This window comes from Papio anubis, chromosome 16 (assembly GCF_008728515.1).
Source record: "Papio anubis isolate 15944 chromosome 16, Panubis1.0, whole genome shotgun sequence".
NCBI lineage: Eukaryota > Metazoa > Chordata > Mammalia > Primates > Cercopithecidae > Papio > Papio anubis.
In genome coordinates, this window is record NC_044991.1 from 34,796,395 (window position 1) to 34,821,823 (window position 25,429).

General features: G+C 44.4%; 1 protein-coding gene and 1 pseudogene across 3 annotated transcripts in view; both read right to left on the reverse strand.

Moving 5' to 3' along the window:
- The window catches only part of ABHD12 (abhydrolase domain containing 12), an 85,640-nt gene that overhangs the window by 51,926 nt on the left and 8,285 nt on the right, over positions 1 to 25,429 (reverse strand). The window lies entirely within an intron of this gene.
- Positions 9,485 to 11,426, reverse strand: LOC116270776 (annotated as a pseudogene).

The window sequence follows — 25,429 nt, forward strand, 5'->3', positions numbered from 1 at the left end:
TCCTTCCCAGACCCCAGTGACTATGTCTGGGGTCAATGCCCCCCTAATCCTGCCAAGGGCCGCTAAAACTGGTCCAGGACCCTGTGCCCCACGCTGCTGCCCCCTCTCTAGCACTTGCTCATCCAACCCCTGACTCTCCAGAGCCTTTCAGTCTCTCGCAGGGGCCCCAAATCTTCTGCCTCCTCCAGACATACGCTTCACTGCTATTCTCCAAAGTCCCCTGGCCATCCAGCCTAATCAGGCTCTCTCACCATATCGTGTCAGACTCACTCCTTTCCCTTCTGTCTGCAACAAAACATTTATCTCTAACATGATAGACAGAATCCCTCCCCACGAATAAGTACCGTAGCTCTCATTGTTGATGCTCTATCACCAGTGCCCAGAACTTGGATGCTCAAGAAGTATTGGTGGGATGAAGCTAATGAATGAGGTCTGCAGTTTCTATCATGAACCACGTTCTCATTAGATAGAAATATTGGTTCTGTAGGATGAGTTTCTTAAACACAACTTGAACCATTCAAAATATGTTCAAGGGAAAGTAAGAATTTATAAAAAATTTTCAAGATTCAAGTGATATAAATATTATGCAACATATATATGAAAGGCAAACATCACACAAATTTCATTCTCACCCATCGACTGACAGACTTTCATAATAATATCACCTAATGGCCAGGTGCAGTGGCTTACACCTGTAATCCCAGCACTTCGGAAGGACAAGGCAAGAGAATCACTTGAGCCCACAAGTTTCAGACCAGCCTGGACAACATGGCAAAACCCTCCCTCTACAAAAAATACAAAAATTAGCTGGGTGTCATGACACGTGCTTGTAGTTCCAGTTACTTCAGAAGCTGAGGTGGGAGGATTGTTTGAGCCTGGGAGGTCGAGACTGCAGTGAGCCAAGACCATGCCACTGCACTCCAGTCTGGGTGACAGAGTAAGACCCTGTCTCAAAAACAGTAATAATAATAATAATAATAATATCATCTAATGAAGGCAGGGGTGGGGGAAATGGGCACTGAGACTCTCTTTGTAGGAAGGCAAAACTTCCTAATCATGTTGGGAGTTACCTTGGCAACAGTTTCAAAATTTTAAATATTCATACTCTTTGACCCAACAAATCTCAAATTACCCTAAATAACTGGACACTTTTAACAAAGGAACAAAAGTTAGACATATGAAAGTTGCTAATAACAGCAAGAACTAGGAAGAAGCCAACTGTCCATCAATAGGAAGCTGATTAAATAAATGATGAGCCCATTTTAGCACAAGGATGCTGGATGCCCATCATATAGGATCTTTACTGGCAAAGTCAGTGATGATTTTCTAAAATTTCCCTGAAGTCATGATATGCTGCAAGGAGGAGTTCTTCCAGCTACCATTCCACCAACTGTTGGTCTATCCTCATGGGAAACAGTGAAGTTTGTGAAGGACTCCTTACATTACTGCCTGTTTCCTCATTGGTCTGCATTTTATCCCTCTTTCTCTGCTTCTGTACAAGCGAACTAGCACCATCACCTGCACACCCTCCTCATTATGTGTCAAAACACAGTGAGTACCCAGAAGAGGTCACAAAGGTATAAACTCCACATCCGCAGGCCTCAGGCTAGGAGGAGGCAGACCTGTGCAGAGTGCATAGGGTGGCACTCCAGGCACATGTGGACTTGGACCCCTTGTCCACATCAGCCACCTCCCAGAACTCTTTTCAGGGTCAGACAGCATTGTGCCACACCAGTGCCAAGGGAGGCTGGCATCAATGGGATAAGCAGGTCCTATGTAGTCATTCAAAGTAATGCCATCTCTATGTGAAGAGCTGGATGAAAATCCAGACTATAGTAGTTTTACAGCTTATAAAATCATATGTAAAAATGCAAAAATACAGGTGTATGCACAGTGTGAAAAGTTATAACCAAAATGTTAACAGTTACTGTTAAATTAATCTAGAATTATTTTAGCATATATGAGATAACAAAACTATTTCCTCCCAAACAACTATACAATTATCCTAGCATGCATTAATGATGCCTCCTTTGTAAAAAACAAAAAATTGCATATAACATTTCATTTCACTGCTGCTTCTATACATTTTTACAAATCAGAATAACATACTGCTTTAACAATTGTGGTTAATGACAAAATATCTCATATTATCTTCTCATTATTGATGTATAATAACTTTTTCTAGCTGGAGGTAAGCGGGGAAAGAGTTTTGCTCTGTCACCCAGACTGGAGTGCAGTGGTACGATCTTGGCTCACTGCAACCTCCATCTCCCAGGTTCAAGTAATTCTCATGCCATAGCCTCCCAAGTAGCTGGGACTACAAGCATGTACCACCATGCCTGGTGAGTTTTTTTTATTTTTAGTAGAGACAGGGTTTCACCATGTTGGCCAGACTGGTCTTGAACTCCTGGCTTCAAGTGATCCTCCCACCTCAGCCTCCGAAAAGTGCTGGGATTGCAGGCGTGAGCCACTGTGCCTGGCCAAGAACTTTTTATATTAAGGATGCTAAATCTTTGTCTGACACTTTATAAATGTATGTTAAAAATATTTGCCTCTATCATTTGTCAATATTTTGTTTAGAGGTTTTTAAATTAAGGAGCATGTTAAATGTTTATGTATTTCTACGTTATTCATCTTTCTCTTTATGGTGTCTTGATGTTCTCCTCTGTCCTTGAGAGTGGGTAAGTATTCTTCTTTTTCTTTTAGGGCTTTACACTTTACATTCAGTCTCTCTGGAATTTATTTTGGTATATAGTGGGAAGTAGGGTTCTAAATTTCTATATCCCTAAATAGTTACCCAAGGAATTCTTTGCTGTGTTTAAAATGTCACCTTGAACACATTACTTTTTTTTTTTTTTTTCTGAGATGGAGTCTCACTTTGTCACCCAGCCTGGAGTGCAGTGGCGTGATCTTGGCTCACTGCAACTTCCGCCTCCCAGGTTCAAGCAATTCTCCTGCCTCAACCTCCCAAGTAGCTAGGATTACAGGTGTGTGCCACCACGCCTGGCTAATTTTTGTATCCTTAGTAGAGACAAGGTTTCACTATATTGGCCAGGCTGGTCTTGAACTCCTGACCTCGTGATCCACCCGCCTTGGCCTCCCAAAGTGCTGGGATTACAGGTGTGAGCCACCACGCCTGGCCACACGTTACAGTTTTACGTTTGAGGTTAAAGATGGTAGATTTAACGATTTCCTCTTAAAATGCCACTAAAATGACAGTAAAATTTTAAAAGGACATAAAACCATAGTGGTCAAGAATGAGAGGAGAGACACCAATACCACGTTAGAAGCTAGAAAACAGGACAGGAATTAAGGTGACAGATCCAGAAAAGTCCGAAACCAGCAGGGGGAAGACAAGGCACATGAACCAACAGCACCAGGTACCCGAGGCGGGAGGATCAGATGGAGGCCACAATCGGGGGACAATTGAAAAAACCCCTCTGGGCTTCTACCTCACTGAACAGAGTGGGGCCACTGCCCCAATCCATCAAGAGACTGAAGATTTATTCTTTGCAGAGGGTACACCATAGAAGGTTTGAACTACGAAGGCCAGATACACTAAAAGCAGAAGACGTAAAAGTTTAGAAAACAGTGTGGAGAACCCCCAGCCATCTTCCACAGCTCTCAGAGAGCTGGAAGGTGGAGGCAGGCCAAGGTGAGTTTAGCAGCAAAAGATACAGGGCCCACTGCCCCTGCAACTCCACACTATGCGGCTGCTGAACCTCCAGCCCCTGGTCCACACTGCAGCTTGCCATCTGCAACCACAGAATCCCCATGTTGCCAGACTCACTCACGCCCCCGCATTCTGACTTCCCTAGATGGGAAGCTGAGGCTGACCAATCCCAGGCAGAACTGCATGAAATCTATTTGAAAAAGGAACAATATCGTTTCAATACTGTATGTTCTCATCTAAAAACAAACTGTATCTTTCCACTTAAATATTATTTTATGTTTAATGATTTTCTTGATAAACATTCTATGTGTGTTTTTTTTTTTTTTTTGAGACAGTCTCACTCCCTCACCCAGACTGGAGTGCAGTACTGCAAACTTAGTTCACTGGAATTACAGGCGTGCGCCACCTCGCCCAGGTAACATTCTATGTATTTCTTATGTAATTCTTAGATGTGTATTTTGTTGTTGCTGTTGCTACTGTGAAATAAAAGTTTATCCTGTTCCATCTTTCCAGCCAGTTGGTTACTGGTATATAAGAAGGCTATCAGTTGGTATATTTATTTTGTGTTTGAAAATCTTACACCGGGGCACAGTGGCTCATGCCTGTAATCTCAGCACTTTTGGAGATCGAGGTGGGTGGATCACCTGAGGTCAGGAGTTTGAGACTAGCCTGGCCAACATGGTGAAAACCCGTCTCCACCAAAAACACACAGATAAAATGGGCTGGGCATGGTGGCACATGCCTGTAATTCCAGCTACTCAGGAGGCTAAGGCAGGAGAATCGCTTGAATCCGGGAGGCGGAGGTTGTGGTGAGCCAACATTGTGCCATTGCACTCCAGCCTGGGCAACAGAGCAAGACTCCGTCAAAAAAGAAAGAAGAGAAAAGGCTGGGCATGGTGGCTCACAATCCCAGCACTTTGGGAGGCCCAGGTGGGTGGATAACGACGTCAGGAGTTCAAGACCAGCCTGGCCAAGATGCTGAAACCCCAGCTCTACTAAAAATACAAAAATCAGCTGGGCGTGGTGACAGTTGCCTATAATCCCAGCTACTTGGGAGGCTGAGGCAGATAATTGCTTGAACCGCCAAAATGGAGGTTGCAGTGAGCTGAGATCGTGCCACTGCACTGCAGCCTAGGTCACAGAGTGAGACTCTGTCAAAAAGAGACGGAAGGGGAGGGGACTCCATGAGTTTTGAGAATTTTTACTTGTTTTTGTTGTTGTTGTTGTTGTTGTTGTTTGAGACAAAGTTTCGCTCTTGTTGCCCAGGCTAGAGTGCAATGGCGTGATCTCGGCTCACCACAACTTCTGACTTCCGGTTTCAAGCGATTCTCCTGCCGCAGCCTCCCGAGTAGATTGGATTACAGGCATGCACCACCACCCCCGGCTAATTTTGTATTTTTACTAGACACAGGTTTCTCCATGTTGGTCAGGCTACTCTCAAAGTCCCAAACTCAGGTGATCTGCCCACCTCGGCCTCCCAAAGTGCTGGGATTATAGGCATGAGCCACTGTGCCTGGCTTTTTACTTGATTTTTTTTTTGAGTTTTTCAAGTAGAAAGTCACTGCAAGCAATGGCAATTTTGACTCCTCCCTTTTATAAGGGTTATCTATTTCTCATCTTCCAGTAATGTCTAGAACATTCAGAGTATTTTATAGTAGAGGTGAGAACAAATAAAAAGTCTCATTTCTTTATTTGAATTTCCATTCATTTAACAAATATTTATCAAGTATTCACCAGGTGCCAGCAGTAAATAAAATGATTGACATTTTACTTTTTTTCTTTTTTTTTTTTGAGACAGTCTCGCTCTGTCACCAGGCTGGAGTGCAGTGGTGCAATCTCAGCTCACTGCAACATCTGCCTCCCAGGTTCAAATGATTCTCCTGCCTCAGCCTCCCGAGTAGCTGGTACTACAGGCACATGCCACCACACCCAGCTAATTTTTGTATTTTTAGTAGAGACAGGGTTTCACCATGTTGGCCAGGATGGTCTCGATCTCCTGACCTCATGATCCGCCCGCATCGGCCTCCCAAAGTGCTGAGATAGAAGGCATGAGTCACCACGCCTGGCTGACATTTATTTTTCATTATAATGTTGGTTGATGAGATGGATGTCTTTAATCAAGATTTATTTAATTTTAAGGGGGCAGGCACAGTGGCTGATTCCTGTAATCTCAGCGCTTTGGGAGGCCGAGGCGGGTGGATTACCCGAGGTCAGGAGTTCGAGACCAGCCTGACCAACAAGGTGAAACCCCATCTCCACTAAAATACAAAATTAGCTGGGCATGGTGGCACATGCCTGTAATCTCAGATACTTGGGAGGCTGAGGCAGCAGAATTGCTTGAACCCAGGAGGCAGAGGTTGCAGTGAGTCGAGATCGCGCCCTTGTGCTCCAGCCTGGACAATAAGGGTGAAATTCTGCCTCAAAAAAAAGAAAAAAGAAATTAATTTTAAATGCAGTGTGTGGCCAACTTATCAATGAATGCAGGTGCAAAGAAAAAGCTTTAAACAAACACAAGCATCTGCATTTCCATCCAGTTGAGAATCTCTAAGCCCTAGGGTTCCTTGTGCTGAGAATGGAGCAGGAAAACCTCCTCCCCACTACTGTATCCCACAGGCTTGATCATCAGGACAAGTCACAGGCCCCAGGACCCTGCCTTCCAGCCTTCTGGGTCAAGGCCATGCTGAGACTCTACTAAACTAGCTCTCAAAATCATTAGCCTTCGCTTTTTATTCAAAGAAAACAAAAACTGATGATAAGGCAATATTCTAGAAATTTATCTTCAGATGACAAAGCTGCCTTAGTCCATTTTTGTGTTGCTATATTAGGAATACCTGAGGCTAGGTGATTTATAAAGAAAAGAGGTTTCTTTGGCTCACAGTTCTGTAGGCTAGACAAGAAGCATGGTGCCAACATCCACATCTGGTGATACCTTCAGGTTGCTTCCACTCAGGGTGGAAAGCAAGGGGATCTAGTGGGACGAGATCACAGAGCAGCGGGGAGGGAAGGTGCTAGGCTCTTTTTACAGGAACTCAGAGTCAGAACTCACTCATTCCCATAAGAGTGGCACCAAGCCATTCTTAAGGAATCTTCTCCCCCACAGTGACCCAGACACCTCCTACCTCCCGCCAGGCCCCACCTCCAACATAAGGACCAAATTTCAACATAAAACTTGGCAGGATGAAACAAACCATATCTAAACCATAGCTAACGGACTACAGAGCTATTGTGTTATATTTCCTGTTCCCAGAACATACGGCACTAAATTAAGATGACACATAGAAATGCAAATTAAACCATGAGGTTCCATTTTCACCTAAATTATTGGCAAAGAATAAGAATATAAGAATACTGACAATATCAAGAGTAATTCTGGGCAAACACTCTCACGCTGCCAATGGGAGCTGCTCTCTGACCCTCTGAAGAGGTGACCATACAGGTCGGGGGCCCAAGACCTGAGGTGGAGATGGCTAGGAGACCACCAAAACCTTGTACTGTCCCTTCCCTATCGAGTGTACAGCTGGGGAGGGGAATGGCTGCCTAGCTGGGGGCTACATTTCCGAGCTCAACGTGGAGGCAGGTGGAGCCAGGTAAGTAGTTCTCACCTATGCAACGTTGAGTAAGGCCTCATGTAGCTGGCTGCTGGTACAGCAGCAAGTGTTATCCTAACTAATTCAAGATTAACACTCTACATGCTCATTTTTGTTTCTAGCTTAACAACAGCTTTTTTGAAAAAGGTCATATGTTTACACAGTTCAAAAAATAAAGTCTCACTGTCAACTTGTCACTATATATCCTGTCTCCATCATGCCCACAGATAAGCATTTTTATTTGCTACTTATTTATCCTTCCAGTGTTTCCTTACACAAATATACGTACATGTTCTCATTCCTTTTTCTCATAAAAAGGTAGTATTGTAAAGTGTTTTACACCTTGATTTTTTTTTTTTCTATCAACAAGATATCCAAGAAATTTATCCACATCAATGCTTACCTATTTTGCAGCTCCCAACTGGGTCGGCATAACATAGGTTATTAAGCCAGTCTCCCATTGCTGGACATTCATGCGGTTTCCGGCAATCAGTGCTACCGTGAATCACTCTGTACATACCTTATTTTCTATGTACAGATAGGACACTCTTAGAATGGAAGTTACTGGATCAAAGAGTAAATGTGTCTATATTATTAAAAGATTATCCTCCCAAATCCTTGCTTCCCTCAGCCCTTACTAACAATGTGGTTGTCAAAGATGCATTTTCTCCAATCTGATAGGTGAGAAATGGCATCTTGGTGGAGTTTTGCCTTTATCATTAATAAAGTGTTGGCCAGGTGCAGGGGTTCACACCTTTAATCCCAGCACTTTGAGGCTGAGGTGGGAGGATCGCTTGAGGTCAGGAGTTCAAGACCAGCCTGGACAACATAGGTTTCTACAAAAAATTTAAACATTAGCTAAGCATGGTGGTGTGTGCCTGTACTGCCAGCTACTCAGGAGGCTGAGGTGGGAGGTTTGCTTGAGCCCAGGAGGTCAAGCCTGTAGCAACCTGATATCGCACCACTGCACTCCAGCCTGGGTGATATAGTAAGACCCTTAAAAATTAAATAAATATTGTTTGGAATTCTTTCACGGCTGGGTGCAGTGGCTCACGCCTGTAATCCTAGCACTTTGGGAGGCTGAGGCGGGCAGATTATGAGGTTAGGAGATCGAGACCATCCTGGCTAACACAGTGACACCCCGTCTCTACTAAAAATACAAAAAATTAGCCGGCCGTGGTGGCGGGCGCCTGTAGTCCCAGCTACTCAGGAGGCTGAGGCAGGAGAATGGCACGAACCCGGGAGGCGGAGCTTGCAGCGAGCCGAGATCACGCCACTGCACCACTCTAGCCTGGGCGACACAGTGAGACTCCATCTCAAAAAAAAAAAAAAAAAAAAAGAATTCTGTCACATATTGAAGGGTTATATTTCCTTTTCAATGAATTATGCTATCTTTTGCATATTTTTCATTGGGCCTTAAACTTTCTTTTCAATTCCTAGAAGTTCTTCATTATTACACTTCTTTACCTATGAGTTGCAAATATTTGTATTTTGTCATTATTTACGTCATGCAGATTTTTTTCATATTATGAAGTCAAATTTATTTTAAGTCTGTTTTTTTTTTTTTAAGACGGAGTTTCACTCCTGTTGCCTAGGCTGGAGTGCAGTGGTGTGATCTTGGCTCACCGCAACCTCCGCCTCCCAGGTTCAAGAGATTCTCCTGCCTCAGCCTCCCTAGTAGCTGGAATTACAGGCATGTGCCACCATGGGGTTTCTCCATGTTGGTCAGGCTGGTCTCGAACTCCCGACCTCAGGTGATCTGCCTGCCTCGGCCTCCCAAACTGCTGGGATTACAGGCATAAGCCACCATGCCCTGTCTTATTTTAAGTCATCTTAATAGAATTTGGACTCTGAGTTATAGTTAGAAAGCCCTCCTCCATTTCAAGACTTTAGAATTTCACTCCTGTTTTCTTCTAGTACTTCTTGGTTTCTTATTTACAGAGTAAAATATGGATCCAGATTTATTTTATTTCAAATGGCTACCCAATTGTCCCAAAAACCTTTCTTAACAATCAAAATCAACCTTGACTCCACTCAACTATTATTCCAACTTCACCTCAGACTAAATTCCCAAATGTATTTGGGTCTATTTTGGTAATCTCTGTCCTGTCACACTGGCCTGTTATTCCTGAGCTGAGCACCGTAGCATGGACCAGACTCCACATACCTCTCTTCTTTTTCCAGAGGCTCATGGCACTTCTGTGGGTCATTTTTTTCTTTTTTTAATATATCCTTGGTACAAGATCTCTGTATATTTTTTCATCTGAACTTCAGAATCAGCTTGTATTGAACAAGAAAGAAACAGATGGGCATTTTAAAATTTGGAATTCTGTTAGATGAATAATCTGAGGATTTTTTTTGGAATTTATCTTCTCTTTCTTTATATTTTACAACCAACTACTGTTGTTTGTATACAAGAAAGCTACGGATTACAGCAGGCTAATCTGACATCTCTTTAATAGGGGATAGTGCATCCATACACTGAGATGACATGTAGTCATTAAAAACAAAGAATGAGTGTTCATACAGTGACAGGAAGGGGGCAGAAAGGGCTTACAGTTTTGTGGGAGGAGGGACCATTCATATTAAGAATGGGGAAATGGGGGACAAAGAATTTGCCACATATACTTCAGCAATTTTTAAAATTTTACCATTTTTCCAAATTTTTTACACATAACAAAATTTACCATCATAACCATTTTCACGTGTACAGTTCAGTGGTAATACGTTCATATGTTCATACTGTTGGGTAATCACCACTACCATCCATCTCTATAACTCTTTCCATCTGTAAAGCTGAAACTCTGTACCCATTAAACAGTAACTCCCATTCTCCATCCCCCAGCCATGGCAACCACCATTCCACTTTCTGCTACTAGTACCTTGACGACTCTAGTGCCTCATGTAAGTGGAATTATACGGTACCTGTCCTTTTGTGACTGGCTTACTTCATTTAGTATAATGTCTTCAAGGTTTATTCATGTTGTAGCATATTTCAGAAATTCTTTCCATTGTACAGATATATCACATTTTGCTTCCATTGATCCGTGGGTGGACATCTGGGCTGCTTCCATGTTTTAGCTATTGTGAACAGTGCTGCTATGAACATGGGTGTACAAATAAATGGCTCTTAGAGACCCTGTTTTCAATTATTTTTGGTAGATACCCAGAAGTGCAGCTGCTGCACTATATGGTAATTCTACGTTCAATTTTTAAAGAGACAGCCATATTGTTTTCCACAGTTTCTGTACCATTTTTATTCTTACTAACAGTGTGCAAGGGTTCCAATTTCTCATATCCTGGCCAACACTTACTATTTTCTGTTATTTAGTTTTTATTTCATAATCATAAACTTAACTCAACTCTGCAATCCAGCTAGGCACAGAAGGGAACAAGGAAAACATGGAACCCAAAGGGAACTGCAGCGAGAGCACAAAGATTCTAGGATACTGAGAGCAAATGGGGTGGAGGGGTGCACTCCTGAGCTACAGAAAGAATGGTCTGGTGGTGAAGATAAAACACAGGTCAAACTTATTAGAGTTGTTCACAGTCAGCAATGGTGATCTTTTTGCTGGTCTTGCCGTTCCTGGAACCAAAGTGCTCCATGGCCTCCACAATATTCTTGCCTTCTTTCACCTCACCAAAGACCACATGCTTGCCATCCAACCACTCAGTCTTGGCAGTGCAGATGAAAAACTGTGAACTGTTTGTGTTGGGTCCAGCATTTGCCATGGAGAAGATGCCAGGACCTCTATGCTTCAGGATGAAGTTCTCATCATCAAATTTCTCCCCATAAATGGACTTGCCACGATTGCCATTATGGCGTGTGAAGTCACCACCCTGATACATAAACCCTGGAATAATTCTGTGAAAGCAGGAACCCTTAAAACCAAATCTTCTCGCCAGTGCTCAGAGCACGAAAGTTTTCTGCTGTCTTTGGAACCTTGTCTGCAAACAGCTTGAAGGAGACGCAGCTCAAGGGCTCGCCTTCAACGGCAATGTTAAAGAACAGTGGGGTTGACCATGGCTGATAGTACAGGGCTCCCGGCAGTGGTGGCATCTGCAAAGCCTACTTTCTTTTAAAAAAAATTATTAGCCATCCTCAGACAGGCGCAGTGGCTCATGGCTGTAATTCCAGTGCTTTGGAAGGTTGAGGCAGGATTGTTTGAACTCCTGAGTTTGGGACCAGCCTGGGCAACATAGTTAGACCTTCTCTCTACCAAAAATTAAAAACCTAGCCAGGTATAGGGGCGTGTACCTACAGTCCCAGCTACTTGGTAGGCGGAAGTGGGAAGATCACTTGAGCCAGGGAGATCACGGCTGCAGTGAGCCATGATTGCACCACTGTAGTCCAGCCTGGGTGACAGAGAAAGACCGTGTCTCAAAGGTAAAAAAAAGGTCGGGTGCAGTGGCTCACGCCAAGGCGGCCGGATCACGAGATCAGGTGATCGAGAACATCCTGGCTAACATCCTGGTGAAACCCTGTCTCTACTAAAACCACAAAAAAATTAGCTGGGCGTGGTGGTGGGCGCCTATAGTCCCAGCTACCTGGGAGGCTGAGGCAGGAGAATGGCGTGAACCCAGGAGATGGAGCTTGCAGTGAGCCGAGATTGTGCCACTGAACTCCAGCCTGGGCAACAAAGCGAGACTCTGTCTCAAAAAACAAAACAAAACAAAAATCAATAAAAAATAAAAATAGCCATCCTAATTGGTGTGAGGTGGTATCTCATTGTAGTTTTGATTTCCATTTCCCTAACGGATTAGTAACGTTGGGCACCTATTCATGTGCTTATAAGTCATCTATCCATCTTTAGAGAAATGTCTCTTCGGGTTCTAGGCCCATTTTTGAATTGGTTTTTTGTTGTGGAGTTTTAAAAGTTCTCTATATATCCTACATAAAGTCAAAATGCAGCAATAGCTATCAAATCTAAGAGGCCTAAAGAACAACAGTTTATCTCTTCCTCTAGCTATGGGTCCAGCACAGGTTGGCTGGAGTTCCACTAAACACAGTTACTCAGGAACCTGTCTTGCAGAAGCTCTATCACTTTGCAACACTGCCACCTCCACACAAGGCTTTAGGGTTTGCTGCAGCAGGGGTAGAGGGCACGAAGTTTCACGTACGGGCTCTTAATCACTTCTGCCTACAGAAGCAACATGTCACTTCCATTCAGATTGTGAGACCGCGTCTCAGTTCAAGAGGATAAGATCCTGAACCAGGAGTGCCAGTGAGCACTGATGTTGTGTCCACAGGTTTAAATAGGTACACATGCATGCACAACACATTAAGTAAGCTATTTTATAACTTCACACTGGAAAACCTTGCTCTTTAAAGAAACTTTGGCCAGGCATGGTGGCTCACCCCTGTAATGCCAGCACTCTGTGGGGGCTGAGGCGAGAGGATTGCTTAAGGCTAGGAGTATGAGACTAGTGTGGGCAGCACAGCAAGACCCTATTTCTCTGTCTCTGCTTTTTTTTTTAATTTAAAAAAAAAAGCCCTTTGTAGATTTTTTGTTAACAAAGGACATTTTTAGACATAAGTGGATCCTTGCCCTTTGTTTTTTCCTATCTGGAAAGATGGGCTTCCAGGTTATTTTCTTAAAGAAATGCACATAACCACTGCAGGAATTTAATTGATTACAGTGGACCTGAATGCACTCATTCCTCAAAGCTTTCAATGCCTTGGGGCACTGACTGTGGGGGGTCCCCTTGAGTCACAGTGACGCATCAGATCTCTCATGCATCCCAATTATTACTGGGGTGTACAGGTCTCCCTGGAGGCCTTGCTGTACAGAGCTCCCCAGCCACAACCAAAGTACTGGAGGTTGAAGGTGCCAAGCCAACAAGTGGGCCACAGAGAAGGCCACCAACTCCAAGAGAAGTCTCTGTGGAAGACTCAGAGGCCTCCGACTCCAAGAGAGGACTTCTGTGCCCTCAAGACTCACCAATGCTGTCAGAGAAGGAAAGCAATATGCTGATGAACAAACTATTTCTCTCAAGTGACAGTGGCTCAATATTTTCAACCCATAATAATTTCCCCTTGTTAATAGTCAGGATGTATCAGAGAGACAGTCCTAAGCAGGAGTCCTAAGCAGGAGAGCACAGCGATTAGAGCATGAGCGATGGAGATGGCACAGGTCTGCCACTTGGATGGCTGTGTGACCCTAGGCAAGCTACTTAACCATCCATGTCTTGGCTTCCTCATCTGTGAAGAGGTCGACCCACCAACCTCAGGAGGCAGCTGTGAGCATTACATGAATTCACACACGTAAAGCGCTTAAGGAAATGGTATCTGGTACACAGTCCTCAATCTATGTTATTTTTATTAATTCTTCTTGTGCCTTTGTTTATTGACTTTTTTTTTTTTTTTTTTTGGTAGAGACGGGTTTCACCATGTTTCCTAGGCTGGTCTCAAACTCTTGAGCTCAAGCAATCCTCCTGCCTCAGCCTCCCAAAGTGCTGAGATTATAGGCATAAGCCAACACACCAGGCCCTTCACCATGTATTTTTAATTGTTCTGCCTTTACTGTTCTACTTCCTCTTCTTCCCCTCCCATCATGAGCAAGCACCAACTTACCAGAAGCTATTTCTGAGAGACTGTGGAGTCCAGGAAGAACGAGAGTGATCAGCTAATTAGGAACATTCTTATTACTTTAAAGGTTTAGCAAATACATCCTTCTTACTCTGGAGAGACCACAGACGGAGACACTGGACCGGCGGTCACGGTTCCTACACAAAAGGCCCCTAAGGAGTGTCTATGTCCCCTCTCATCCCCATGGGCAATGCGTACATGGGGGTGTGGGACACCGGTACCAAGCCGCTGTCTCAGGCTCTAATGCACAGAAATGCCTGATTTTTTAAAAACCAAAACACCTGGTTATAAAACACTTAGTAACCATCTTGACTGCTTCATCTTCAACCCTATTCGTCTCTCTTCAGAAGTGATTCCTCCCAACATAACCCTCCCTGCTTCCTGACACTCCCCAAAAGAACTGGTTTCTAGATTTTTAGTTTCATGAACTAGTAAAATGTTCCATAAAACGGGGACTGACCTAGTATTGCCGAGTTTTTATTTTGCCAAGTAAGGATCTCAGAAACTTGATAGAAAGGCCACTGTCTCAGGGTTCAACCATTATACAAAGTTACCTTCATGCCAGTTCTCTACATTTCTCATTTCCCTTCCTCACAGTAAAAAAGTAGTCCAAAATACTGTGGGCCCCAAGCTGGTCTCAAACTCCTTGGACTCAAGTGTTCTGCCTGCCCCAGTCTCCCAAACTGCTGGGCTTGCAGGCATAAGCCGTAGTGCCTGGCCCCCTAGATTTTTAATGTGAAAGCTAAAGTCATCAATGGAAGATCTTTCTTTCTCACTACAGGCATTCAGTGCTATATTTTCATTTTCCTCAAGCATGCTTTAGGGGCATACGTGTGTCTTCCTTTTCATTCCATGTGAGCTACTTTGTACTTTCACTTGTTTTTTTAGAGAGGGGATCTTGCTCTGTTACACAGGTTGGAGTGCAGTGGCACACTCATAGCTCACTGAAGCCCCAAATTCCTGGGCTCAAGTGATCCCACCACCTTGGTCTCCCAAAGTGCTGGGATTATAGATACGAGCCACCACACATGGGTGTTAACATTTCTTTGTGTTTTTTTTTTTTTTTGAGATGGAGTCTAGCTCTGTTGCCCAGGCTGGAGAGCAGTGGCATGATCTCAGCTCACTGCAAGCTCCGCCTCCCAGGTTCACACCATTCTCCTGCCTCGGCCTCTGGAGTAGCTAGGACTACAGGCGCCCACCACCAGGCCCAGATAATTTTTCGTATTTTTTTCAGTAGAGACGGGGTTTCACCGTGTTAGCCAGGATGGTCTCGATCTCCTGACCTCGTAATCCCCCTGCCTTGGCCTCCCAAAGTGCTGGGATTACAGGAGTGAGTCACCCCGCCCAGCCAACATATCTTAAAGCATGAGTCTGCTGCTGATGAATTATCTCAGCCTCTTTTTTTTTTTTTTTTTTTAAGAGACAAGGTCTTACTCTGTCACCTGGGCTTAAGTACAGTCTTCACCTCCTGGCCTCAAGTGATCCTCCTGCCTCCCAAGTAGCTAGGACCACAGGTGCACAACACCATGCTCAGCTAATCTTTTACTTTTTGTAAAGATGGAGTCTACAAAACATAGCCAATTTGGCTATGCTTCCCAGGCTGGTCTGGAACTCCTGGGCTCATGTGATCCTTCCATCTTGGCCTCCCAAAGTGTTCAGATTACAGGTGTGAGCCATCATGCCTGGCCCTTTTTCAGCTTTTTTATATCTGAAAATTTTAGTATTTTGCCTTTGAAGATACTTTTGGGGTGGGAGGAATGACAACATAAAAAGGTATTTTCACCTGGTAAATAATTTTAGATGGATGGCTTTTTCTTTCAGTACAGTCATGCAAACTGCATAATAGCATTTCAGTCAACAAAGGACCACTTATACAATGTTGTCCCATATGATTACAATAGAGCTAAAAAATTCCTATTGCCTAATGTCATGGCTGTAGCGTCACAGTGCAAAGCATTACTCATATCTGGTAATGTGGTATAAACAAATCACTGCAAGTTGTATAAAAACGTGTATTAATGTTCTAAGCCTTCACATTCACTCACCACTCACTCATTGACTCACCCAGAGCAACCTCCAGTCCTGCAAGATCCAATCATGGTAAGTGCCCTATACTGTACTGTTTTTTACCTTTTATATTCTATTTTCACTGTACCTTTTCTATGTGTAGATACACAATTACTTAACATTGTGTCACAACTGCCTACAGGACTCAGTAGAGTATCATGCTGTGCAGGTTTGCAGCCTAGGAGCAACAAGCCTTACCCTGTAGCCCAGGCGTGTAACAGGCCATACCACCTATATCTGTGTAAATATACTCTGATCTTTGCATGACAATGCACTTGCCTAACAACGCGTTCCTCAGAAGGTATACATGTTATTGACATTACTACATGGCACGACAGCTTTAAAGATGTTGCTTCAAGGCCAGGCACAGACTCAAACCTGTAATCCCAGCATTTTGGGAAGCTGGGGAGGGTGGATCACCTGACTTCAGGAGTTGGACACCGGCCTGCCCAACATGGTGAAACTCTGTATCTACTAAAAATATAAAAATTAGCCAGGTGTGGTGGCGGGCACCTGTAATCCCAGCTACTTGGGAGGCTGAGGCAGGAGAATTGCTTGAACCCAGAAGATGAAAGTTACAGTGAGCGGAGACTGCTGCTGCGCTCCAGCCTGGGCTACAGAGTGAGACACCATCTCAAAAGAAATTTAAAAAATAAAGATGTTGCTTCGCTGGCTTCTTACTTGCTTTTCTTTTCTGATAAGAAACCTTCTGTTGCCCATATCTTTGTTCCTATGTGCACAATATGTCTTTTTTCCTCTGGTTGGTTTGAAGGTTTTTTAATCACTGGTTTTGAGCAATTTGATTGCAAAGTGCCTTGGTATAGAGCTTCACATTTCTTATGCAGGAGATTAATCAGGCTTCTTAGCAGTGGGTTTACAGTTTTCACCAAGCTTGTAAAGTTTCTGGCCACTATTTCTTCAAATATTTTTTCTCTCCTTTCTCCTCTTCATTGGGGACTTTACTTATCAGTATAATAGGCTGCCTGAAGTTGTCCCATAGCATAGTGATGCATTTATTTATGTATGTATGTATTTATTTATTGGCAGGGTCTCACTCTGTTGCCCAGACCAGAGTGCAGTGGCTTGATCATGGCTTATGTAGCCTTGATCTCCGAGGCTCAAGCAATCCTCCCCACCTTAGCCTCCCAATTAGTTGGAATCAAAGGCGTGCACACCATGCCTGGCTAATTGTTTAATTTTTTTCTTTTTTGACAGGGTCTCCCTTTGTTGCCCAGGATGGTCTCAGATTGCTGGGCTCAAGATCTTCCTTCTTTATTCTCCCAAAGTGCTAGGATTACAGGTGTGCTGGGATTACAGGCATGGTAGGAAAACAGGTGTGTGCCACCCCACCTGGCCTAGTAACGATGCTTTTGAAAATTTGTTTGGTTCTCTTTTACCCAGGTTTCACGTTGAATAGCTGAGCAGTGTTTAATCTGCCCTTCAATGTAATTCCCTTCAGTGTAAACTTGATCTCACACATTGTGGTTTTCATCTTTAGAAATTCAATTTGGGTAATTATCAGATTTTTCATGACTCTCCACTTAACTTCTGGAACACATGGAATACAATTACAGTAAGTGTTTTTTGTTTGTTTGTTTGTTTTTGAGATGGATTTTCACTCTTGTTGCCCAGGCTGTAGTGTAATGGCACTCCGCCTCCTGGGTTCAAGCGATTCTCCTGCCTCAGCATCTCGAGTAGCTGGGATTACAGGCATGTGCCACCACGCCCGGCTAATTTTGTAATTTTAGTAGAGACAGGAGACAGTTTCTCCATGTTGGTCAGGCTGGTCTCAAACTCCTGACCTCAGGTGATCCTCCCGCCTCGGCCTCCCAAAGTGCTGCGATTATAGGTGTGAGCCACCATGCCCAGCCTACAGTGTTTTAATGTCCTTCTCTTCAACACTAATGTGCATGTCAGTACTCAGTCGGTTTTCACTGATTATTCTCTTCATTATATACACATCATAGTTTCCCACCACTCTGCATGTCTGTGCTATGGGCTGAATAATGTCCCCTCAAAATTCATATGTTGAAGTCTTAACCCCTGGCACCTCAGAATATGACTGTATTTAAAGAGAGGGTCTTAAGGAGGTAATTATGCTAAAATGAGGTCATCAGGGTGGACCCTAATCCACTATGACTAATGTTTGTAAGAAGAAATGCAGAAAGAGCCACACACACAGGTTAGACCATATGAAGAAACATGGAGAAGGTGGTCATCTACAGGCCAAGTAGAGGGGCCCCATGAGAAACCAGCCCTGCTGACACCTCCATTTTGGACTTCTGGCCTCTGGAATTGAGAGAAAATAAACTTCTGCCATTGAAGTCACCTGGTCTGTGTTACTTTGTTATGGCAGCCCTCACAAACCCATATACCTGGAATTTCCCACTACTGAAGCATGCTGTTCCTGAATGCTTTACCCAGTAAATTACGGTCTTTCTCTAAGTAGCAGGGATTATTTCCTCTAATCTTTTCAGACAGTTCTTTCCCCAGCCACAGAGTGTCCTCACACACGTGTGCTGATCAAGGGGACCCTCTGCAGACCCCAGGGTCTCTCTCTGTGTTGCTCTCTCCTCTCTGGTACTCTGTGCTATGAACTCTAGCCACATTGGTCTCTCCAGATTCTCAGCTCCACACCCACAACCCTGGGAGTCCACGCAGCTCCCCTCCCTGTGCCATGGCGTGGAAGCTCTGTCAAGGTCAGCTAGGGTACCGTAGGGCTCACTTCCTTTGTCACCTCTCCGAGTTTACTGTCCTTTGTTGCCTAGTGCCCAGTGTTTTAAAAATTGTTTCGTGTATGTTGTCTGTTTTTGTTGTGGCTGCTGTTTGGGTTATTTCCAGGTAAATTCAGCCACCTTGGTCAGAAGTGGAAGTTCCATGTTTCTTTTAAAATATGTCCATAATTAGCTGGGTGCAGTGGCTCACGCCTGTTAATCCCAGCACTTTGGGAGGCCGAGGCAGGCAGATCACGAGGTCAGGAGATCGAGACCATCCTGGCTAACATGGTGAAGCCCTGTCTCTACTAAAAATACAAAAATATTAGCCGGGCGTGGTGGCGGGCGCCTGTAGTCCCAGCTACTTGGGAGGCTGAGGCAGGAGAATGGCGTGAACCTGGGAGGTGGAGCCTGCAGTGAGCCCAGATTGCACCACTGTACTCCAGCCTGGGCGACAGAGTGAGACTCCTTCTCAAAAAAAAAAAAAAATAATAATGTCTACAATTAGTTTTCACCAATTCCTCCATTAATGTAACCATCAAAATTGTAGAGGAAAAGTGTTTTATCATTTAATTCCACGATATTCTCTTAGAAGGAACGAGAGAGTAATGCCGAGTCTTGTTCCCCAATACAAACAGATTAAATTCTTCTTAGCTTTTAGGTGGAAATCTTAACAATAATCTCCAAAATCTTATTCAAAAGCAGTCAGTGTTGAGAGCAATTTCACTCTAGCGAACTGAAAACTTTAAGGCCTTAATAAAACACACAAGAGCAGTCCATAAATGTCTCTTTGTTCCCAAGGAAGAAAACAAAAAATCATGAGGATTCAGTCAGCAGAACTGAACAACTGGGTATCCTACTGTGAGAAGGCCTTATTTTCCTGGCTGTGGCCCAGCATGTTATCAGATGCTTTACATACGGCCACATTACCTTACCTTGCTTTATTTTTCATTATAGCACTTTTATCACCCTTTGAAATTTGACTGTATACTTATGTGCTATCTTTTTTGCCGTGTTTCTCCTTCATGAGAACGGAATCCTCACAAGGACTGGGATTTGTCCCACTCTTGTGCAGCATTTTATGCACTCTAGCCTTCAGTGAAGGCTAGGTCAATGAAAAAGACATACTTGCTAAATGGATGGAAGAACACAGGAGCAATACTCTCAACACAGGCCACACTATTCACGGCAATTATCCAGAGGGAATGTCACTTTCTTTGTTTTAAATTTTTATTAAGAACTCTTTATTAAATACTTTGGAATCAGAAAAAAAAATCAAACCATTTGAGAGAGGAACGGAGTGAGAGAGAGAGGGCCCCTCAGAGGCTGCCCTTCACCATGGCTATGACACCTCCCAGACGACCTCATACCTGGAGATGCTTCCCTGGACCCTGCACTCTCCTTCAGCTTTTTCCTGAGGCCCTGGGACTGCACTGGCAGCCTCCCAGCTGGCCTGTACTGACCTAACAGTCCCTTCCTTCCGGAACCCTAGCCAGATATTGAATGTCCTAGAATGGCAGTCTTCTTTTTTTCCTTCCTGTAGGTTCTGCCATGATGTGCCTTGTCAAGGTTTCCTGTGTCCCCAAACTGTGAGAATTTTTCTTATGTCTTTAGATGGCGTTCTATTGACCAGCAATGCATTTTGCATTACATCCTGTCAAGCAAGAGGCTAAAAGAAGAGACCCTATTCTTAGTCTGTTTTTTGTTTCTATAACTAAGAAACTGAGATCGGTAATTTATAAGGAAGGAAATTTATGTCTTAGAGTTCTGGAGGCTGGGAAGTCCAAGGTCAAGGGGCTACATCTGGTGAGGACCTTCTTGCTGGTGGGGACTCTTCTGAAGAGTCCCAAGCTGGCGCAGGGCATCATATGGTAATGGGGATCAGAGGACATGGCCACACTGCCTTGTGATAACTAACCCAAACCCTTAATAAATCATTAATTCTATGAATGGATTCATCCATTCATGAGAGCAGAACCCTTATGACCCAATCACCTCCCTAAGGTACCATCTCTTGTTTTTTTTGTTTTTTGGTTTTTTTTTTTTTTTTTTTTGAGATGGAATCTTGCTCTGTCGCCCAGGCTGGAGTGCAGTGGCGCAAGCTCAGCTCACTGCAAGCTCTGCCTCCCGGGTTCAAGCGATTCTCCTGCCCTAGCCTCCCGAGTAGCTGCGACTACAGGCATGTGCCACCATGCCCAGCTAATTTTCGTATTTTTAGTAGACAGGGTTTCACCATGTTGGCCAGGATGGCCTTGATCTCCTGACCTCGTGATCCGCCCACTTTAGCCTCCCAAAGTGCTGGGATTACAGGCGTGGGCCACCACGTCTGGTCAGCTCCCACCTCTTAACACTACTACATTGAGGACCGAGATTCCAACACTTTCCAACACATGAACTTTTAGGGGACACATTTAAACCATTAAACCATCAAGCCATAGAAGATGCTCTGAAGATAAATCAGCACATACTATGTCAGAGCAACACAGGAGTCTTTAAGAAAGGATAAATGTAAATGAAAGCAGACTAACCTTCTCCAGCCATCCCTGTATTTTCTCTTTGCCAAAGGCATCATCAAAGCCTGGGGATGCAAGAACTGATGGTTGCCAAGCATAAAACATGAAAGACAACTAGCTCCCTGAGGACAGGTACTATCTCCTTGCATCCCCAGGGCCTGGCACAACATCTGGCAAACAACAGGAATACAGTAGCTACTGAATAAATGACCTATGGGCACTTGGTATTGACAGGGCCACTTTCAGGTGGGAGCAATGTGGTCATCCAGGACCAGGAGTGGCAAAGGTCAAGGATGAAGGGGTAGGGCATATATGATGCATACATTATTAGGAGAAAACAACAGCTGAAAGTTAGAAACCGTATCTATTCTAGTTATCTGAACTACCGCATCAAAATGACCGGCATCCACCCTGAACATTCTTACCTTCCCATTACAAATAGTTCAGTCAACATGCCTCAAGCTTTGTTTGAAGACCCCACCAGTCTGATAAGAACTGAAGACAATTTGAATTTTTTTTTTTTTTTTTTTAAATCATGAAGCTCAGGACAACTTCTTTCAGGCTTTAAGAACAAACCCTAAGTTTCAGCACCCCTGAGGTATGCTATGCATGTATTCCTTCACTGACAGCCCGTGTCCACCTTCACCTTTACAAACCCAAAAGTCCTGGCCTTTTCAGCCGCTCCCACACTGACACCCATCTGCCCTCTGCTCTCATTATCTCAGGACATTTTCTTATCTGCTAAGCGTATCACAAGTGAGTGAGGCAACTCAGCCCACAACTACCATCTCAAGATTAATTCTATTTAACAAGGAAGAAACTTAGCAATCTGTGTACCAGCAAGTCCCGGGCCGAGACTTCTGCCTGGTCCCACCTGAATACTCTGTCATGACCTCAGTTCATGTGGACCTTTCTCCCACCTTCGTCTCAAGCCCAGCCCTGAGCCCCACCATGCTGGGATGTGTGCAGGAACCCCATGCAGGCTTCCCAGAGCAGGGGAGCACTCAGCTATGCAGAACATGCCAACTCCACAGATACACAGCAGGTCACGACTGCAATGACTTCCCATGGGAACTGTCTTTGTCATCCTTTTTAAAAACATTACATGTCAGAAAGAAGAGTCCCTGCTAGGCAGTATGATTGCTGATGTTAATGAGAATTTAGCAAGTGTGATGGGAAGATTCTGGTTAGGCTGAGGAGTGAGAGCTCAGACTGGGCTCATGTGGGGAACTGAGAGACAGAGGCCCAATACCTCCTCTTCCCTCTGCTCTCCTAGCAGAGGGCCTTGCTACTTCTTTCCTAAGGATGGCACAAGCACTCAGAAGAGAACTGGCAGATTCCTTCACCCACAAATCGATCAACTTACTCACATCTTTCCCCACAGCCTTGGCCTTCCTTCCTGAGAGGAGCTCCTCTGCTCAGCCTCAGAACGCTGGGTCCTGTCCCTTCTCACAGGCCCAGAGGCATCACTGCACCTACTCTGTCCCATGCCATCCATCTTCCCTCTCTCCTGGATTATTCCCATGCGCACTCCAGATTGTTCTAATATCGCATAATTACGATATCATAATTATCAATATAATAGGCTGCTTGAAGTTATCCTGTAGCACAGTGATACTTCTATTTATTTATATATTTTTTTGAGACAGGGTGTCACTCTGTTGCCCAGACCAGAGTGCAGTGGCTTGTTCATGGCTCACACCGCCTTGACCTCCCGGGCTCAAACAATCGTGCACACCACGCCTGGCTCATTTTTATTTTTTTTTGGTCTAGATGAGGTTTCCCTTTGTTGCCCAGGCTGGTCTCAGATTCCTGGGCTCAAGCGATCCTCCTTCTTTATCCTCCCTAAGTGCTAGGATTACAGGTGTGCTGGGATTACAGGCATGGTAGGAGTACAGGTGTGTGCCACTGCAGCTGGCTTCCTAATGATGCTTTTGAAAATTTGTTTGGTTCTGTTTTACCCAGGTTTCACGTTGAATAGTCGAGCCCTTTCTTTAGCAGTGTTTAATCTACGCTTCAGTGTAATTCCCTTTAGTGCAACCTTTACCTCACACATTGTGGTTTTCATCTTTAGAAATTCAATTTGGATAATTTTCAGATATTCCATGACTCCACTTAACTTCTGGAACATATGGAATACAATTACAGTATGTGTTGTTTTGTTTTTTGTTTTTTTGAGACGGAATTTCGCTCTTGTTGCCCAGGCTGGACTGCAATGGCGTGATTTTGGCTAATATATCACGTTAATTATGATAATATCATAATGATCAATATAATGGGCTGCCTGAAGTTGTCCTATAGCATAGTGATGCTATTATTTGTTTATTTATTGGTATCTAATATCACTGCTAAGAAAACTCACCCCCTCCAGCCATCCCTCCCCGTCTTTCCCCATTTCCCGCACAGCTCTCTGGAAAAGCTACCTGCATTTCCTCTCTCCACTTCTTCCTTGAGCTCTCACCATTAGGCTTTTGCCCCCACCACTAGCAGTAAGACACTCCTGTCAATGCTGATCTCATGTCACCAAATCCAATCGCAGATCATGCTTTCTTCTGCAACAGGCCTTCTTTAGGTGGCTACCTTGACACCTTTTCCCAGCAATCCTCCTAACTCATTGCCCAGGTCCTGACTCCTCTGTCCTGACTTGCCTGCTGGGCGAGTCTGCTGCAGGGCTCTAGGTACCACCTGCCACAGCCATGGTCAGATACAGGCCCTAACCTTCCCCTTGAACTCTATCCCCTATCCACCTGGATGTTTAACAGACACCTCAATATGTCCAAAACCAAACAGATTACTTATCCTGCCCCAAAGCACCTGCTCTTTCCACATCTATCCCCATCTCAGTATCTGGCAACTCCATTCTTCCTGTTGCTCAGAAAGTAGTTTGTGAATCCAGAATCACATGCTTCTTCTCATCTCCACAGCTGCTGTCCCAGCCTGAGCCCCTGTCATCTCTTGCCTGGATGACTCTGGCAGCCCCTAGCTGGTCTCCCTGCTTGCCCACTGCAGTCTGTGCTCGTCACACAGTCAGAGTGACATGATAACACACACATCATGCCATTTCTCTCTTCTAAAGCAGCCAGTGCCATCCGTTCACGTCTCCTTGTCAGAAACGTCCCCTGTACACCCAGACTGTGCACACACAGTCACAGGGCCTCATTTGTGGCTATCTCCTCACTGGGACCATTTTCCTCCTTAGTGCCCTGAGCATGTGGCATCACATGTTTCTTCATGTGTTATCTGCCTCCCCTACCAGAATGTAAAGGCCAGGAGAACTGCTATGGCCTTGGCATTCACAGGTGTTACTGGGCATAACAGGTACTCAAACTGTTAAATGAGTGGCTGGAAAAAAGTGTTAAATAAGCAAATGGTAGTGCTATAAATGCTCTAATACCAACAGACACACTAACTGATCAGGATGGACCGTATATGTATGACTGGCTGAGAAGCTAGACTCTTAATTGTTTGGGGTAGAAAAGGGTAGAAGAAAATCCTTCTTGACATGAGCTAACAGATCTTTCTCAGTACCCTCACCTCGTGTTTTCTTGTTTGTTTTGTTTTGTTTCTGAGACAAAGTCTTGCTCTGTTGCTCAGGCTGGAGTGCAGTGGCACAATCTCGGCTCACTGCAACCTCCACTTCCTGGGTTCCAGCGATTCTCCTGCCTCAGCCTCCCAGGATTACAGGAGGTAATCCCTCATCTGGAATTACAGGTGCTTACAACCTTGCCAGGCTAATTTTTATCTTTTTAGTAGAGATGGTGTTTAACCACATTAGCCAGGCTGGTCCTGAACTCCTGACCTCAAGTGATCTGCCTGCCTCGGCCTCCCAAAGTGCTGGGATTAAAGGCATGAGCAACCACACCGGCCAGTACCCTCAACTCTTAATATTATAATCATCATGGGGCTAGTCATCTAGAAGATGTCACTGACCGAGCACTCACCATGTGCCACGAACATTCCACACACCTGGGTCTCACCACAATCCTACAGGGAAGACACTCTAATCCCCACATCACAGATGAAAAAACAAACTCAGAGTGTTACACAACTCACCCAAGCCAGAGAATCTGAAAACTCACCTGAGACCCGAGTCTCTATGAAGGCTATCCTCTGCAACAGTAAATCACAATACAAAGCGGCCCAGGTCTAAATGAGAAGTCTTGCTGGTAATGGAACACTTTGGTTCTGGCATCCTGGCTCTTGGCCCCTGTTCACTGACTGACACTCTAGACGCTGGCTCTCAGTGTGGCACGAGATAGATGGCTTACCCACTCTCATGCTGAAAG